Below are 6419 nucleotides of genomic sequence, written 5' to 3'. Positions count from 1 at the left end.
CATTGTCCTTTACATCATACCCTAGATACATTCTATGGCCTCTTTGCCAAGAAATTAAAAGCATGAAAGAATATTACAAAATTTCCTAAGTGTTTACATTCTAACTTTTGGTACAAATTAAGTTGCAAGAAAGAAAATAGAGATGAAAATGGGATGCAATGATGATGCTTATGGTGAATATGAAATATGAAAGGAAAATGGTTAGTAGCATAAGGCAAATATCAAAGAAGTGAAGTAAGAGAAATATTAGAATGTAAAAGGTAGAAAATAAGTGCAAACATGGCTAAAATTTGTTCATAAAATGCAAGAACCAAGTGACCTATAATTCTCACATTCCAATTACATTTTAAAGGTTTAGAAACAAGTATTGGAATGGGAATTAAGGCTACATGGTTTACTTGACATTTTAAAACAAGTTTGAAGCATATTTACATTATTTATTTACTTAATGACTTGCAAGCTAAGTAACTAATCAATATTCACATGCATACAGTAAAATCTAACACAAACAGTAGCAATAAACCCACAAAACATCTAGCATGTATCACAAACAATTATCAAGAATTTGAAATAGAATTTGGACAAAATTTTCATGGATTTTCAAACAATTTAAGGAAATAAAGCAAGAAAAATGAAATAATATTTTCCATCAAGATTTTCAGTAAACAAAATGCATAAAAACACCACAAAAATTAACAAGAACATGCACAAAAATTTATGGAATTTTTCAAGTAATTTTGATCATGAACAGAGGTGTAAAAAGCAAAACAGTGTTAGGAAATAGCAAAAATAAAAAGGAAAACGAATTTTGCACAGATACCAAGCCCAAGCCCAAACCCATGGATATGTCTGGATCATCCAAGAGCCTCAGAGGCGTTGGATTGATCCAGGGTTTCCAAAACCTAGATCTAACGGGTAAAATGAAAAGAAACTGAACCAGGAACAAACCGGACCGGTTCAACACCTTTATATAAGGCATGAGACCGGTCCAATCCTCATTCTCAACATGTCTCTCTCTCTCTTCTATCGTTCTCTCCTCTCTTCTCTCTAGACTCATCTTCTCCGGCGGGTTTCACCGCCGCCGGTGAAGATTCCGATGCCGGAAACCTAACTAATACTCAAACATACCAAAACTCTCCGATCTAAAGCTTTTCACCGTTTATTTTTCAATCTAAACACGAATCAAGCATCAGACATCACAAACAAGACTTAAATCTATGCAGATCGAGGCTCAAACTTTACGGTTTCAAGTTTTTCGAAAACTCTTCGTACTTTTGAAACGAGGCTTTAATCCATGTTATTTCTTCTGCTGATGATAGATTTGATCTTGATTTTGTAAAACGAACGGTTAAATTGTACAGATCTGTCTTTTAGGGTTTCGTTTTCGAAGCTTTTGAAACTTTTTCTGAATATATCGAAACGAAACCCTAAACTGAAGTACTTTTCTTACTTATGATGATTATAGGCCTCGTTTCAAGAAACAAACGGTGAATCTTTGAAGATTCACATCGTTAGGGTTTCGTTTCGAAGTTCTTCGAATCTCTTTCAAAGCTCTTCTTCAACTTCACCGTTTATTTCTGTTTGTTGAGCTTCGTTGAGCTTTTGCGATGAGAACGAAGAGGTTTTTCGAGGATTACCTGGTTTACTTTTGGAGATTCGAACAAAAGATCCTTGTTGAAGCTTCTGGTAAGTTCTGGAACCGAAAATAAATCGGTGATCCTCTTCTTCTTCTTCACTGATTCACAATTGCTTCTGTTACTCTTCTTCTCGCCTCAAACCCTTCGTGATCGCACTTTGGTGCTTGAATTGCGAAGGTACGAACTCGATGATGAAGGTTCTTGATGAATCTCTGAGAGTTCGTGACAGATTCGATTGATTTGCACAATGAATTGTTGAATTTAAGCTTTGTATTGATGTGAATTTGAGGAACTTTGAAGATTTTGGAAACGGTTAGGGTTTCTGTTATGAATGTTCTTGAAACTTTTCTGAGAATTTTGGTGTTTGATCTTTGATGATCAGAGAGAAAATCTGAAATGTGTTTGTTGAGTTGGCGTGTATTCAATGGGTTTAGCAATGATTGGGGCTCCTTATATAGCTGACATGTGGATATATGCCCCAATAGAAAATTGACACATGGACAAAACCCTAACTGATTCGGCCTTGGCATGATTTTGGACCTTGGGACCCTTTCTGCAATTTTTGAAACTTTGGAGGACTATTCTGCAAAATAAAAGTCAAAGAGGACCAAACTGCAAAAAATAAAAACTTAAAAGAAATCAAAAAACAACAAAAAACTAATATGCAAAAATACGAAACTGAAGGGCCTGACAAGAAAATTGAAAAGGACTTGGATGCAATTTTTGGAAGTTTTGGACTTAGAAAAAAAAACTAAGAATAAAATTGAAAATAAAAAATGATAACCTGACTAACGTAAAGTGAAACGTCTAAAATTTGACAAAACGGACTAAAATGAAACAATGGCCTAAATGAGGTACTTTAAAGTACCTCTCTGCCGAAATTTCGTGTGAAATGACCAAAATGCCCCTGGGGCTGAAAACGACTAAAAATGACTCAGATGCAGTTAAAAAATGGATTTTTGACAGAAATTGAATCAAAGACTCACACAGGCAAAATTAAAAGACTCAGGGATAATTTTTAGGATTTAAACAGTGACTTGACACTTGAAAAGACTAAAATGCCCCTAGGGGCAAAATTGACTTAAAAATGACTTCAAATGCAATTTTAAAATGGATTTTGACATAGAATTGAAATGAAGACTTATTCAAACTATTTGAAAGGACTCAAACAAAATTTTGAAAGACTGAGAGAAATTTGACACAGGAAATGACTAAAATACCCTTGTATGTGAATTTTGCAAATAACATTGAAATAGAATGCAGAGAAAGATGCAATTGATCAGAGACATATCAAATGACTTGAAATGCAAGAAAAGGAGAAATTGATTAGTATTTTTAGGTCCAAAATTAGGGTATAACAATGGGGTTCTTGTTGAAGGGGTCGACAACGTCCGTAATGCTGTGTTTTCACACTTTTCTTCCCATTTTAAGTCCAGTCAAATTGATCGCCCCGGGTTGGATGGGCTGTATTTTCGATCTCTTTCTATCAGAGAAGGGGCAGGTTTGGTCAAACTGTTTTCTATGGAAGAGGTGAAGGCAGCGGTGTGGGAATTTGATAATTTTAAATGTCCAGGCCCTGATGGTGTTACCTTTGGATTTATCAAACAATTTTGGGATCTTCTTAAGGATGATGTGATGTGTTTTTTGGTGGAATTCCATAGGAATGGGAGGTTGGCCAAAGGGATAAATAGTACTTTTATTGCCCTTATTCCTAAGGTTGATAGTCCTCAACGTTTGAATGACTTCCGCCCTATTTCTTTGGCTGGAAGTATGTACAAAATTTTGGCGAAGGTCCTTGCCAATAGGCTTCGAATGGTGATTGGATCTGTCATTTTGAATTCTCAGTCTGCTTTCATTAAAGGTCGACAAATTCTTGATGGCATTCTGGTGGCTAATAAGGTTGTCGACGAAGCTCGTAAACATAAGAATGAATTGTTACTGTTTAAGGTGGATTTCGAGAAAGCCTATGATTCTATTGATTGGTGTTATTTAGAGGACGTGATGTTGAAAATGGGGTTTCCGATGTTATGGCGGAAGTGGATTAAAGAATGTATAGGGACGGCCTCAACTTCGGTTTTGGTTAATGGTTCCCCAACAGAGGAGTTCTACTTAGAGAGGGGGTTGAGACAAGGTGATCCTCTCTCTCCTTTCTTATTTCTTCTAGCTGCTGAGGGGTTTCATGTTTTGATGGAATCTTTATCTGTGAACCATTTTTTTACTGGTTACAAGGTCTGTGGGAGTGACCCGATGGTGGTGTCTCATCTTCAATTTGCATATGATACTTTAATTTTAGGAGAAAAATCTTGGGCTAACATTCGTGCTATGAGGGCTGTTCTTCTTTTGTTTGAAGCTTTGTCTGGGTTGAAGGTTAATTTCTCTAAGAGTCATTTGGTAGACGTCAATGTTCCTAGTTCTTGGTTAGCAGAAGCCGCTTTGGTTCTGAATTGTAACGTTGGTTCTCTTCCCTTTGTGTATCTCGGGTTGCCTATTGGAGGTAATGCGAGACAGTTATCTTTTTGGGAACTGGTGCTTATTCGCATTAAATCTAGACTGTCTGTGTGGAATTGCAAACATTTATCGTTGGGTGGCCGCTTGGTTCTTTTGAAGTCAGTCCTGACATCTCTGCCTGTTTATGCGCTATCCTTCTTCAAAGATCCTTCAGGTATTGTCTTCTCTGTTGAATCTATTTTAAATTTTGGGGGGGGGTGGGGACCACAAGAAAATATCTTGGGTTGATTGAAACACTGTTTGTAGGAGTAAAGAGGTTGGTGGTTTGGGGGTTAGGAGAATTAGAGAGTTTAATGTTGTATTATTAGGCAAGTGGTGTTGGAGGTTGTTGTTGGGGAGGGAGAGTTTCTGGTTTAGGGTGTTATCGGCCCGATATGGTGTGGAGGGAGGGCAGGTGTTGGATGGCGGTCGTGACGTCTCTACTTGGTGGCGTGATATAGCCGCCACGTGCAGAGAAGGTAGGTTTGGTGACAATGTTAGTTGTTCGATTGGAAATGGAAATAGTACTTCCTTCTGGTCGGACGCTTGGGTTGGTGGTATGTCATTTAGAAGCAGATTTAGTAGACTTTATGATTTTTCGGTGTCTAAGGGGGACACCGTGTCTGAGATGTGCCAGCTTGGGTAGGGGGTTGAGGGTGAGGCTTGGAGGTGGAGAAGGAGGTTGTTCGCGTGGGAGGAGATGGTGGGGGAGCTTACTCTTTTAATTCAAAATGTTAATTTACATGTTGACAAAGAGGATTCGTGGCATTGGCTTTTGGATACTTCTCGTGTGTTCTCTATTTGCACTGCTTACCATTATCTGACAGCTCAACCTCTTGTTACGACAATGGTGGAGTCATCATCCCTTTGGAATAAGGATATTCAATTGAAGGTAGTTATTTTTGCTTGGCGTCTGTTTCGAGATAGGTTACCGACAAAGGTTAATTTATTTCACCGTGGCGTGATTGATCATGATTCTCAGCTGTGTGCTTCTGGTTGTGGCTCATTGGAAAATTCATCTCATTTATTATTGCATTGTCGCTTTTTTGGTTCTGTTTGGAAATTTATTTATAGATGGATCAGAATTTCTATGGTTATTCTTTGTTATGTAATGGACCATTTTCAGCAATTTATTTATGCTGGTGGTGGAGCTAAAGCGCGACGAACATTAATGCAGGTGCTTTGGTGTGCTACCGTGTGGGAAATGTGGAAAGAAAGAAACAACAAAATCTTCAAGGAAAAATAGTGCTCCATTTTACAAGTGGTGGATAAGATTAAGGCACTTTCCTATGAGTGGTTGAAGGCAAAATTGGCATCTCTTCCATTAAATTTTCTTGGGTGGTGGCTTAGTCGATTAACTTTGTGGAGCACTAATTAGTTTGTTTCTCTCTTTTAGTTCTTTGGTGTTGTCATTTTTTATATTGTAATTATTGTAATGACTCTATTGTTCTTCCTTGGTACACCTTGTGCTAGGAAGAACATTTTATTTTGGTAATATATTTCATTTTAGCCTCTTCAAAAAAAAAATTAATTAAGGGTCTTCCTAACAAGCAAGTGTCTTTAAGGCACATGTTAAGAATTTTAAAATGAAAATATTTTATAACTTTTATGTAAAAAAAATTATTTTTGATGTTTCAATGTGCTGAATACACAGATTGAGATAACATTTTTAGTTTTACAGATAAACTTAATTAACTAAGTTTGATTCATAACTTTTTTGTACGATGAAATTAAAATCGTTTGACAAATGAGAACTTATCATGTCTCATCATTTTTTGACGAAGGTTAGTTATCAACTCATGGGTAAACAATGATGGATACTTTTTTTTTTTTTGTCCGGGGTTTGATCCCTAAACTTTGCATATATTATGCATTGTCCTTATCAACTAAGCTAAGCTCACGGGGACAATGATGAATACTTTGAATTAATACCCTAATTAAAAAAAATAAAAAAAAATACCTTCACATAATATATTTGTTAAAAAAACTATCATCTATATATTTGTTAAAATATTGAAAAATAATAATCTGAAAATAATTGAGCGAATATTAAAACTTTTTCAAAATACCCATAAATATTTAAGGCTTAATAGAAGTTTTAGCCCCCTAACTCCTAAGTATTAGCAAGTTGCAATTTTGGTTTCATAACAAAATAAAATACAATCCAGCCCTTTAAGTACTGTCCCTTTTATAGTTTTGGCTCCAGGCCAATTTTGACCAATTCAACGCTGACGTGGACGTCACGTGTGTAATTTTTTTATTTATTTTTTAATTTTTTAATTTAAAAAATAAAAA

Source organism: Medicago sativa, chromosome 8 (genome assembly GCF_051527215.1).
Source record: "Medicago sativa cultivar Bolivia chromosome 8, Bolivia_mono, whole genome shotgun sequence".
NCBI lineage: Eukaryota > Viridiplantae > Streptophyta > Magnoliopsida > Fabales > Fabaceae > Medicago > Medicago sativa.
Note: the sequence above shows the minus strand (reverse complement) of the source record.